Here is a 13,608-nt window from a genome sequence, read left to right on the forward strand (position 1 = left end):
GGATACTTCGGGCACAAGACTTAGTTTTCTCAGCTCAAGTACTTTAATGTTAGTATACCATACCATTGTGTATGACGCGGTGGGCACAAGATGATGCCCGTACGCCACCCGGACGAGTCAGTCCACATAAATTGTACATTTTCAGAAAGGTGATGATATGGGATGTCATTTCACCCCCATGTTGAGAGGGCACAAGACTTAGATTTTTTTCAGCTCAACTACTTTAATGTATACCCCCCTTATTACAAATGTAACCTACATACTTTATAGCCTTACTCTACTGCCCTTAATTATTATTCTTACTGTTCTGTATTTTATTCGTTTTATGTTGTTGAGTTGTAGCCTACCTTGAGAACAAAGATCAGCCTGAGTCATTTATTGTTTGTTTATGCAAACCTGGCCTATTTGTTTCTATTCATTATTACGCGTTTGATCACTGGTCTTGTGTCCTATGTAAAGAACATACGTCCGTATGTTTTCTGTGCAGCCAGGTGTCTGAACCATAGACTGGTCTATATATACAGTCTACTCTATGGTCTGAACCTGTCGATATTCTGAATGTAATTAGGGTCTACACGGACCCGGTTAGGTGTTGCACCTAGTGCTTAATTTCGTTACGATAAAGAAGAACGTGTAGACATTTAAGCCGGCAGGTTAAAAATGTTCCATTTTATCTGACAAGTCAATCGAACTTGAGTAATTATGTGTGGATTTACGCACCTACAAAGACAGAATCGGTCAAAAAACGGGTCTAAAACACGTCGTGTATTACACGACTTTTATTTAGCAAATTTGGTACGACCGGAAATCTTATTTTCGCTGGACATTCGCTAGAATAACGGAACTACTCGCGAGCGCCCTCTGGGACCTTAACAAATCCAGGAAGTAGGCTACTGGAATTCAAAGAATGTGAGTTGTTCACAGCCTCTCTGAGAAGTTCAGATCACGTTTTCACGCCACGGATATCTAGACGGTAAGTGGTTTAAGTACGTAAATCGACCACTGAATCCAGTTGTTTGAAACGTTTAAATACTCTATTGGTAGTTCTAGCATGCAAGTTGACAGGGAGGGTAGTTTTAAAACGACCATTGAGATGTCGTCATTGAAGGTAAGTTAGCATAGCATGGCAACTTGTACGTTTACATCCATGGTGAACATTACGTTTATCGGTGTTTCACCTTGTTAACTACTAACACTTCGCCTACACAGTGTTAACGCCATAATGTCTGTATTGCACGTTATCAAGCTTGTCCAAAATTATAGACATATATGGAATCAAAGCGAGTATAGTCAATAAATGGCATAAGGTTGTAATGATTATTTTTTTTACTGTGACAAACTGGCCGTTGAGTGCTAACGGCGAAAAACTTAACGTTATAATAACTAACATGAAGCTTAAGCAAAGACAATTTGCCGTGCCAATCCAAATCATTTGAATTGAGGTGAAAATGACCAGATAGAAAGCTAACGGCTACGTTTAACTGAGGAAGTAGAATAATGTTGGTGTGCAGACAGGAAATGTTGGAGATGACCCGAAAGCTAAATGCAACGCTAACGTTACCGCAAATCGCTAGCTAGGTTGATGTCCTTATACGTCGCCAACAACTACCTAGCTTGTAGTAAAGATGTAATATTAATACGAGTGTAATGCCATTTTGTTATGTACGATTGGCAGTCAGAGAGTTTGCTTGTAGAGATTAACATGATGATTTGGGCGTCACCGAAGTTGATGTTAGTGTGGTTGAGCTGGGCCAGCGAACAAGCCTTGACGTTTGCCAACGAATGTATTTAACAAAGATCCTTGATTACTCCGCATTAACACTTTCTGGTTTATATTTAACGTTACATTTCAGTTACAACTTTAAAGATCTAGACGTTGACTTGGTAACAGTTCCGTCACCATTCTGTTTTCTCCATAGGGGCTTCAGATCATTTTCAATAGGTGATTTGTCCATCCTCCCTTCCTTCCTTTTTCCTGTCCTAACTCATCCTAATACATTTTGTGAAGGAAACGAGGAAGGAACGACAGGAGGGTGGAGGAATGAAGAAGAGACATGTGAAAAATGAGATGTCCTGCTCACTCATGCATCATTTTTAAGAGATGTAAATTACTGATGATGCAGCATATCACCTCTTAGGCTAGATTAAACAGACACGCAAATTGCAGAGAACATGGACCGCTGCCAAAGCCTGAAAATATGACATTGTATGGACTTGACCCTGATAATGAAGTAGTATTTAAATGTTTGTGTGAGCGAAACAGGCGTAAAAGTTTTTTAAGTTTGCATGGTAGTTCATGAAAATACCAGCATCTAAAGATATTTTCTTGGTCTATCGAGGAGGAAAGTGGCTTAGAGCTTGTAGTAGAGAGTGTGGTAGCCACCTGGAGGCTTGTAGTTTTTAGTGTTGCACTCTGTCGCAAACCGACTACTTCCGTGAGTACACTTTCGTGCAGCACCCTATGTGCCCTGTTTGCTTACTGGCATAGTGTGCACATTTTAACAGAATAGTGTCGTCTTATGCGCTAACCTCCGTGCACTTCACGGAAATGACGATCATAACTTTTAAATATGATTTTATTGGTGTCCTCAATTCCACCGTGACATGGTCGTGCCGTGTCAAAACATGAACAGTTTATGTTGTACCTCTGTAAATTGTGTTTTCCACTGCTGCTAGGGTTGGGCGATGTCCCCTTAATTGGCATATGACGATGTGTACAGTACAGTAAAACATCGCGATGGACGATGATATCGTCGTCGGGGGGGGGGGGGGGTTGTAAATAAATATATTATATTATAGGCTATATATGGCCTATATTAAATATTATATAGGCTATATGGCCTGGTGAAAGTGGACAGCTAAGAGACATACTGACTGGGCTACTGTGTGGAAGATCTGCTCCAAGAAAATCCTAGTAAGAGACCGACAGACAGCCAATCTAAACACCTGCTTACACTAACCAGCGGTATATTACACATTGCCAGCATTCGCTGGGCCTCGCAAAAAACCTCGCGGTCACTCATCTAAAATCTTGAATAGCCCAGTCTGTACCTAACTCATATGTTACTCATCCCACGTTATTAGGCTACCGGCTTGCCGACTATGAGGGCAGCAGAAAGTGAAAGTAGGCTGCGATCGCGCAGTCAAGTCGAATTAAATAACAGTTGAAGTAGGCTAAACAACTTTTACAAATAGCCTAACGAATCCCGATTGCCACTCCGCTGCTGGGGCTTTTGCTAAAGGCAAATGCGTGAAATACAAGCATTACAGTGAAAGACGTAGGCTATATAGCTTCTGATAACGATAACGAAATAAATGGTTTATTTTAACACGGTGGAGAATGACGCATTCAGCGCTTCAGTGTTGTAGCCTCGCAAGAAATTAGAGCTAGAATGTCCTAGTCGTAACGATAATAATTCATTTGCACTATTTCATTCTTAAACATTATTAGGCTACATGTTTTGCGTTCAATGTAGGCTACACTGCGAGACATGTAGCCTAAAAAGGACAATAACACATTCACGTTGCAAGGAGGACTTATTTGAACAAGACGGTCTCAGACTAATATGTTTTTTAATTTTGCACTGTTTGGCTGACAGCCTCTTAAGCACCCTACATGTGCATCAGTTCTAGGCTCAATTTCATTTCCAAGGAAAAGTTTTTATTTTTTAATATTTTAGCTTAGTCTGCAGTAGAAATAAGTGGGGGCGTGGCATCACGATGGTTGCTTTCCATCGTGATGTCTGTCAACCATCACGATGGACGATGATATCGTCCATCAGCACAACCCTAACTGCTGCTGATTCAGATTTCTCTACCGCGATTTCTACGAGTTTGAAAATACTCCCTCCCCTTCCGTTATATAGCCAAGATGCCGTCCGTTAAGGGCGAGAAGTGTCCATCGTTCCACACTCAACTTTTTGACCGTTATGAGTGCACCATCCGGGGACTTGCAGTGCCCTTCGTGTCGTTTGAAGTTTCAGTGTGAACGCCCTCACACACTCAAATGAAGTATTTTAAGTGCAAAAGTGCGCCGATTGAGACGGTGTTAGAGTTTTAACACTTCCTGGTTTCTAAGGAAAAAATCTCTATGGGAGGATCAATGGAGTTTTGAAAGATTGAAAGACAGTCAGTATCAACACATGGCTTACGGATGTCCATGTGGAATCTATAGGTAGCAATTAGGGCTGTCAAAATAATTGATTAATTTAGATTAATTAATTTGAGATAAAATAATTGATTAAAAAAATTAACGCAGATTGATCGATGACCTTTGACCCGGACTCAGTCTAGTCAGTAACCATTAGACCGTAAAATGGGGAGACGAATGTGCTGCATGGATCATTGATTGGCACATTGACTTTAAAAAAAAACATCCTGACCTGTGTTAAAAAGAAAGCGTTGATGAAAACAAAGTCCTGTGCCATGTCTGCAGCACAGAATTTGCATATCACCAGAGTTTGTCAACACTTCAGTACCACATTACTGCAAAGATATAGTGTTGACATTGCGATTTTGCGATTACATTTTATATGCGATTAATTTAGATTAATTAATCACAGATTATGTAATTAATTAGATTAAAAATTGTAATCGATTGACAGCCCTAGTAGCAATCATTATTCACAGAAAATTTAAAGTCTTTAGCTTGAACACTTTTTGAGATAATGACATGAACTTTGCTGCAGATTTATATGAGGGTGCAAATGCGCCAAAAATCAGAAGGGGGTACCATGTTCAATTTTTTTTTTCTCTGGATGTATTAGGTATACCAAGCTAATATTTTGTCTGAGTTAGTTTGAATTGTTACTCTTTAGATAGTAAAAGTTTGAAGCAAATCTGAGATGGTCAAGCAGAAAGTTTCTCTAAAATCCGTTGAATTGAGGTGGAATGACCGAGTTTGAACGCTCCTTTAGTTTCTCTCAACAGGGCTATTTGGTCTCTGAAACGAAAGTTAGATCTTCCATGTGTGGAGGACCCAACACACATTAATGATACATGATACACATTAGAGAGTCGTGCCACTGGAGGAGGGGCCGCTCATATAGCCTACTCTCCTGAATTATTGCACATATAAACTTGGTTGCGACAGTCCAGACAGTTTTTGTGAGTGCTACTTTGTTAAAGGGGACATATCATACCTCTTTTTAAACGAGGTTAGAATTGGTCTCTCCCAAATTGAGCCGTTTCTGGGCTGGCCACGCCTCTGGCTGCATGTATTGATTACGCTGCTCGTTTCACAGGTGAAAATGACTAAAACAGAGCCGGCATCCAACCACATATGTTAGACCCTGGTGCTAGGGTTGGTCTATGTAAATTCCCTTAGTATGACATCAGAATAAGGGAGCCATCCAAATGGCTCACAGCAGCATACTTTCTTGACACCAAAGTCTTTCTACTGATCTACAGAAAACGGATGGATGGGTTTTTTTCGCGCTTGGAGTGTTTACAAGAACAGTAGAGGCCTAAATATGAACACAAAGGCCCGCAAAAAGTGAGTTTTGCATGATAGGTCCCCTTTAATATTTCGGAAACTGCAAAGGGCCCCCTGCTACGGTGTACATTTTAGGACATCCTCAGACTCAGGTGTCAGACTCAGAAAAACAACCGTCATCTTCAGACAAAACTGTCTCAGCGTCAGAAAAACCTTATCATCCTCAGACAAAACTGTGTCAGAGTCAGGAAAACCTCTGTCAGAGTCAGACAAAAAAGTCTCGGGTGAAAAGTTCTCAGAGTCAGGTTTCGGAAAAAAAGAGTCAGACAAAAAAGTCTCGGGTGAAAAGTTGTCAGGTCTCGGAAAAAAAGAGTCAGACAAAAAAGTCTCGGGTGAAACGTTTTCAGAGTCAGGTCTCGGAAAAAAAGAGTCAGACAAAAAAGTCTCGGGTGAAAAGTTGTCAGGTCTCGGAAAAAAAGAGTCAGACAAAAAAGTCTCGGGTGAAAAGTTGTCAGAGTCAGGTCTCAGAAAAAATGCTGTCGGAAAAAAAGAGTCAGACAAAAAAGTCTCGGGTGAAAAGTTGTCAGGTCTCGGAAAAAAAGAGTCAGACAAAAAAGTCTCGGGTGAAAAGTTCTCAAAAGAGTCAGGTCTCAGAAAGAAACTCTGTTACCATGGATACTCCAAACAAACTCAACTGAAGAATCAACACGTCACGTGAACTAGCTTGCAGAAAACAACTTTGTATTAGGCTATATCTAGGTTCTACGCAGTCTATGATTATATCAGAAACAAGCCTGTAGTTTGCTTGCTGTAGCCTAATTTATTAAACGAAAGAGTTGTTTTCTGCCAGCTAGAAATAGTTCACCTGACGTGGTATTCTTCAGCGGAGTTAGTATCCATGGCAACCTCATGACTTAACAAAGATCATCAACAACAAATATCCTGGATACGATTTGCACGAGTGAATCAGCCTAACTTGCAGAAAACAACTGTTTCGAATTATATCACAAATAGGCTATGCTTTCTTTACCAGTTAGAAACAGCTGGGTTAGCATAGGCTACTACAAACAAACTCCGCTGAAGACCACGTCAGGTGAACTATTTCTAGCTGGCAGAAAACAACTCTTTCGTTTAATAAATTAGGCTACAAGCAAGCAAACTACAGGCTTGTTTCTGATATAATCATAGACTGCGTAGAACCTAGATATAGCCTAATACAAAGTTGTTTTCTGCAAGCTAGTTCACGTGACGTGTTGATTCTTCAGTTGAGTTTATTTGGAGTATCCATGGTAACAGAGTTTCTTTCTGAGACCTGACTCTGAGAACTTTTCACCCGAGACTTTTTTGTCTGACTCTTTTTTTCCGAGACCTGACTCTGACAACTTTTCACACGAGATTTTTTTGTCTGACTCTTTTTTTCCGACAGCATTTTTTCTGAGACCTGACTCTGACAACTTTTCACCCGAGACTTTTTTGTCTGACTCTTTTTTTCCGAGACCTGACAACTTTTCACCCGAGACTTTTTTGTCTGACTCTTTTTTTCCGAGACCTGACAACTTTTCACCCGAGACTTTTTTGTCTGACTCTTTTTTTCCGAGACCTGACTCTGACAACTTTTCACACGAGATTTTTTTGTCTGACTCTTTTTTTCCGACAGCATTTTTTCTGAGACCTGACTCTGACAACTTTTCACCCGAGACTTTTTTGTCTGACTCTTTTTTTCCGAGACCTGACAACTTTTCACCCGAGACTTTTTTGTCTGACTCTTTTTTTCCGAGACCTGACAACTTTTCACCCGAGACTTTTTTGTCTGACTCTTTTTTTCCGAGACCTGACTCTGAGAACTTTTCACCCGAGACTTTTTTGTCTGACTCTGACAGAGGTTTTCCTGACTCTGACACAGTTTTGTCTGAGGATGACAAGTTTTTTTCTGACGCTGAGACAGTTTTGTCTGAAGATGACGGTTGTTTTTCTGAGTCTGACACCTGAGTCTGAGGATGTCCTAAAATGTACACCGTACCCTGCAGTGCCACGAGGGTGCAGCAATTGAACTTCAGAAATAATAGTAAGCTCACAATATCAGACCAGCCCAAAATATAGAGATGTACTAATTGCAATTTTTTTGAGCCGATTAAGTTTTCATAGACTTTGACCTGCCGATACCGATTTCAGCCGATCCTGATTTGATTTCCTCTAACCACTTTACAACACGTACAGAGTTATTTTCTGTCTTTTCTTACTTTTCTTTTTCTTCTTTAATACAAAATGTTAATATATTAGAAATGTAATCAACTTATCAATAATGGAATGGCTGTTAAAAAATGTGAACAGACCGATTCTTCGAGTCCAACTTCAGCTGCAGTATCAAGTGCTTCCCAGTGTGAGACATTTCACACACTAATAGCAATGCATTATTATGGAACACCTATTTTTTTCTTCTCTCCTCAAAATATCCAACTGTAAATCAGAATACTGATTAAGTGTATAACTGGAAAGTTTGGTGTAGGTGCTACATAGGCTGAGATCTTTATACTGCGTTATCAGTCTAGACTCGCATTTGACTTTCACGATTGTGGAAGTGTCCATTGGATTGCACAATGTCATGCAGGAGAAACAGCTTTCCAACAACACCACACATGATCTGTTATGTGTCGCGGTAGTGCATGAAATTAGCCTAGAAATCTAGACGCCCCTAGCGGCAGCAAATGTAATTTGCCTGGCGGGGCAGTCTAGCAACACTCCATAGAGCTTAGGAGCTGAGAACTGGAAAATCAAGCGGGCCAATCACAGCGTAGAGTCGGTGGGTGGGCTTAACATAATGGTGACTGACATGCGACCAGAAGTTGCGACGGTAACGCATCCTGTTATTTGAAAACAAGAAGATGATTCGTCTAGCGTTATCCTATTGCGTAGAGAGGGAAGGTTACGCATCCTGCTACTTGAAAACAAGAAGATGATTCGTTTAGCGTTATCCTATTGCAGGGAGGGAATTTGAAAGACAACTGTTTATCCCACCCCTCCGATTGAGCCCTGTCTACGGTGAGTGTCCAGACCCTACATCTTGATGTGGGTCTGGCTCGTCAGGCTAGCATGAAATGTTAGAATGGTAACTTGGCGAATTTAAAAGAAATATGCAGGCGCGTCGTAGACAAAACATAAAATGAAATAAACATGTTTGTGTGAATCGCACTTGGTTTTTGTAGTAGTTTGAAAGAATAGCCTACATGCTAAGGCAAACAAACTAGCCCAAAATCTCGCAGTTGGCCAGAGCATGAAATTTTGAACGATGTTTTCACCTACTGTGTCTCGCCTTAAGTGGAGTAGAACTACTAGGCCTAGGCTACTGTATGTCGCTGCTTGTTAACATCTTATAACTTTGATTCTTTTTAATGTTGCAATTTCCATTCAGCTGCACTTATGGTTCAGCTGTGGGCGCGCAATTAGCGGCAGGGATGGGTGGTGATGAGCACTGTTAAACGTAGCCTAGTGAAGTGACAGCTTAGTAAATTTCACGCAATATAGCAAAGCACACTGTTTGCTGCATAGTGCTTTCTTTGTACATCCAGCCCTGAGTGTTGGCCTTTGCTAGCTTCTTCTAACTTTGTAAACTCAGCTGTGTGATGTTGTTACAAGTACGTGCAAGTGCATTTGACTGGCATAAAATCAGCACTATAATCTAAAATCACCCACTATAGTATGCATTAGTATAGTGAAGGTTGCAAAATGCTTGCACACAGTCACACTTCTATGTACCGTTTCTTTCCGCTGTCATCATAATATAGCAAAGCACACTGTTTGCTGCATAGTGCTTTCTTTGTACATCCAGCCCTGAGTGTTGGCCTTTGCTAGCTTCTTCTAACTTTGTAAACTCAGCTGTGTGATGTTGTTACAAGTACGTGCAAGTGCATTTGACTGGCATAAAATCAGCACTATAATCTAAAATCACCCACTATAGTATGCATTAGTATAGTGAAGGTTGCAAAATGCTTGCACACAGTCACACTTCTATGTACCGTTTCTTTCCGCTGTCATCATAGCAAAATGTTCCCACACACCAGGCTTGTGCGATGCTGGCGCATCTTTCAACTCCAGGCTGCCTCCGTTATCTCTCCCACTTGCCATTTCTACCCACGACCTGCAGTACTTCACACCTCCGCATTCGCGAAAGAAAAAATGTCTGAGGTCACATATGGCCTTGAGGCTACATTGTGCATGCCATGAACCCGCAACACTGTACGATGCACACATGCCCCGAAGTGAGAAAAGCGAACAGAACGGTTTAGATTTTTGATCTATCAGTGTTTGAGCATTGATATCAAGGGCTTAAAACATGGCCTTGGTTGTGGGAGTCATTAATTATAGACAAGGTTTGAACAATCTGAGATGGTGCAGCAAGAAAGAAGGGATTCGTTACAATGTAGGCCTAATGAAATTGATGTAAAAGGGACTTTTCGGGGGTAATAGAAGTGTGTGCGCGTGCGTGTGTGTGCGCGCGATTATGTCACATCTGATATACTGTCCCAAGATGTCAGTGAGACGAAAATGTTATGTTGGACCCTGGTAACCCTTTGTAGTTAAAGCCCGCCTTAGGGTTGAGTCAGACTTCCTTTCCCACAAGAGCACACATGGGGGGGGTTGGGTGGGGGGGGGGGAAAGCATCTCTACTGTCAAAACCACATCCTTCAGACGGAGCAAGACATAATTTCGGCAAAAAATGATGCTTATGAAACGGCTGCATTTTGCACTTTAAAATGTTCTACTTTTCAATTTAGGCATTTTGTTTTCACATTCACATAATGGGTTGAAATATAGCCTAATAAATGTGACTGGGCCGTAAATGCTCTAGTTATCCAGTAATGTTCAAGTTATCAAGTCAACATACATCAGTTAGAAATGTAATTTGCTTAATTAATAATAGTGATACAGTTTTGTCACTTTGGTACATTTCTCAGATCAGAATTGAAATTCTCAAAACTACCTGTTCAATTTTGACATCATTGTGTCACTTGTCCACATCAAAAAAGCAGTTTCTTATTTATTTGAGCAAGTTGCAAATGTCTTGGTACATATTCCATGCAAATTCTTATGAACAATTCTCTGCTGAATAGTCTCACCCCACAACATTTAGGCATTAGTTCATAGCATAAGTCTTTACATGCCAAATGGTTGAACATGTTGTCATATGAGAATTTGTGGCCTAAAAGATAGGAGCGTCAAGAGGTGTAGGAAGACTGCACTGTAATTCCTACAGCACTGCATGTACAGTTTTCCCTAAGGAGTTTGTCCTATGGTCACATTTCTACTTTTTCATTTTTTCCCTTTGTACTACGCAGTGCTGTCTTTTCCTTTCTGTATCGCAATGACATGGTCTGTCAACAACTTACAGTAAAACAAAACAGTAAATGTGAATCTTGTCCAGTCTCTTGCGATGAAACTCCCACATACACTAAGGTGTAACCTACAATTTTCAAAAATTGTCATCAAAACTTTAGCCATAGTTTACATCAGAACATCCCTTCAGAGTACACTGCTATACTGACAACATGACTAAGCCATTTGTGTCTTATTCGTACACAATGACACAAGGACTTGTGCACCGACATGTTCATTCACACAGATATTTAGTTTTAGGGGATTAACTAAGGATTTTGAGCAAGAAGGTGGCCTTTGCAGGTAATCCATGGTGTTTTGCTATTTGTACAAATTGTTTTGAGAAATGCACTTACTGTTTTGCAAATTAATTCGGCAACAAAAACAACAAATAAACAAAGCAATAAAAAAAAGAATGCCATTCTTCAATTTTTCTGCTTAGTTTCTTGGGTGCACTACAGGCAGATATTGTTAAAATGGTCTTTGATTTAATTTCAAGTAACAGTATGCTATTTACAGACAAAACAAGTTAATGTGACTGGGTGGCTCAAACAAATTATAAAATATTTGCCAAACAAATTATTTAGTATGAATATCTAATAATAATCTAAAATGTATTTGATTATGATAATAACAAAAGTACGAATTTTGATTTACATATAAAAAAAATGTAAATTTACACATTTTAGATGTAAATGTCATGTCAGTCAACCTGGACATATGGAAATGGCCATGAACTTGTGAAAAATGTTTAAAAATAATGTGATACAATAGTAGTCTATTTTCTTGCACATGATGTTAACAAAACCCCTTGAATTATCAGCTATAGGTTTTAGAAACACACGCTTTAAGTTGTGCCTTATGCATCTCATCAAATGTTGTAGATGCAAATGGCACCCATTTCCTAGAATGACGCAGGCCTAAAGGTTATGATAGGCTATGACAATTATGTGTTTTTAGCTGGAAAACGTGATTACATTACCTTATGATAATTGTATTCTCTTGGGCCCCCTAGAATCATCCATCCCTCTCCCTCCTTCCTGCTCCCCTGGATCATGTATTCCAATGAAACGTTCTACAGCACTCATGAGCCATGCGATTAGGGCTGCATGATTATGGCCAAAATAATAATCACTATTATTTTAATTGGGGGGGCCTAGCAGCGAAGCAGCGAAGTCATTAGCTTTTCCTACTGGTCCTATGGTGACCACTCTGAAACCCTTGTACTCTCTATACAAACAGGCTGTGAAAGAAACCAAGAAATTATCTCCACTGTACTATTATAAAAACATAGCCTGTTAACATTTGACAGTTTTATTTGGTTCTCTGACATGTGCCTGATGTACAAATTGACCCATGATCTTGCACCACCACCACTTAAGCAATGTGTCATTCTGTAGAGACAATGTTAGGGTATCTAGGGCTGCAATGAGAGGTGACTGTTACACTACATTTAAAAAGACCACTTTTGGCCAATCAGCATTTTCATATCAAGCAACTAGAAAATGGAACTCAATCCCACTCCATATCAGAGACTCTTAAGTTTCAAAAGTTTTAAAAAGTCTTAAAAGACATGGCTGAAAGACAATCAAGCTTGCAATCATTGACCTTTGTTTTTCTCTTAGTTTTTCTTTTACTTGTAATGTTAATCCTATTGTGTTTTCATCTGTCTGTATTTTTACTGTGCTTGATCATCCTGCCCAGGGACTACAGGTGCAAATTAGCTATTTAGCTAACCCTGGTAAAGAAGCTATTCTATGCATGGTCCCTGTCAAACAAAACCAATAAACTAAAACTAAACTATTATCAATCTGCCATTGGAGTCTATGGCAGCCGATAGAACGCCTGGCTAAAAAGTGCTGAAATTTGGCAGAAAGTTTCGGGACACTCTGCTGACCACGCCAACCCAACCGTCTAGTGCCACCAACGGGTCAAAATTTAGCAGAAAATCGAGCCGCTGTGTCAAGTTATGAAATTCAGCGCACTGATTCAGGACCGTCCCATGATCACTCTCGCCACTCTTTACAGAACTCTATACCCAACACTCTAGTGCCACTAATGGGTCGAAACTGGACTCGCATTCACGCATATGACCATTGAACGGTGCATCAGATTTTCACAAAACAGGCACTGTTGGAAGTCCTTGACCGAACATCAGTTCAACGTTCAATGACCATTACGTCACTTTCTGCCATATTGGCCCTCCCTGCCATATTGGATTTAGTCCAAACTCTACGAAAAGTTTCAGCGGTCACAAATTTCATCCGATTTTCATGGAACTTGGCGGAGTTGATCTTGAGCTGCGCAAACGATACTGCGTGATTTGTTGATTTCAACTTTGTTTGCCCGTGACAGCCAATCAAATGTAGCGACTAAGCCACCAAACAGGAAGTGGACTAACATCTCGGTAGCGCTTTGAGTTAACATAACAAAACTCGATACCAGTAGTCCGGACACTGTCCCAATCACTCACAGCAATCTTTATGCATGTGCATTGAACGCTCTAGTGCCACCACCTGTTCAGTGTTGGACATGCACATGATCTTTCACTCTTTTGTCTGATTTTCACAATTTAGGTAGCATCTGAATCCTTGAGAGTGCTTAGTGCCGTGGCAAAACTGTGCCTGCTAATGCACTGCTAGGCTCCCACTTTGCCTCTTGCAGCTATATTTATTTTATCACGTTATTCATTAATCATTCATTGATGAATGAACCATGAGGGTGAGGATTGCGCACAGTCCAGGCTGTTGAAGTGCCACAAGGGTGCAGCAAATGAACCTCAAAAGCAATTTATTTAAGCTCAT

At 40.3% G+C, this 13,608-nt stretch overlaps 1 protein-coding gene across 5 annotated transcripts in view; it reads left to right on the forward strand.

Annotated features, from left to right (window-relative positions):
* The first annotated feature begins 863 nt into the window (after positions 1–863).
* The window catches only part of septin2 (septin 2), a 39,020-nt gene continuing 26,275 nt past the window's right edge, over positions 864–13,608 (forward strand). For 2 of the 5 annotated variants that reach the window (XM_062533269.1, XM_062533273.1), the window contains exon 1: positions 868–973. The gene's annotated coding sequence lies outside the window, so the exon portion shown is untranslated. Of the gene's footprint in view, positions 974–1,924; positions 1,943–13,608 lie in introns of those variants that run through there. The other 3 variants (XM_062533270.1, XM_062533272.1, XM_062533271.1) reach the window with 2 other exon arrangements.

This window comes from Sardina pilchardus, chromosome 3 (assembly GCF_963854185.1).
Source record: "Sardina pilchardus chromosome 3, fSarPil1.1, whole genome shotgun sequence".
NCBI classification, from domain to species: domain Eukaryota; kingdom Metazoa; phylum Chordata; class Actinopteri; order Clupeiformes; family Clupeidae; genus Sardina; species Sardina pilchardus.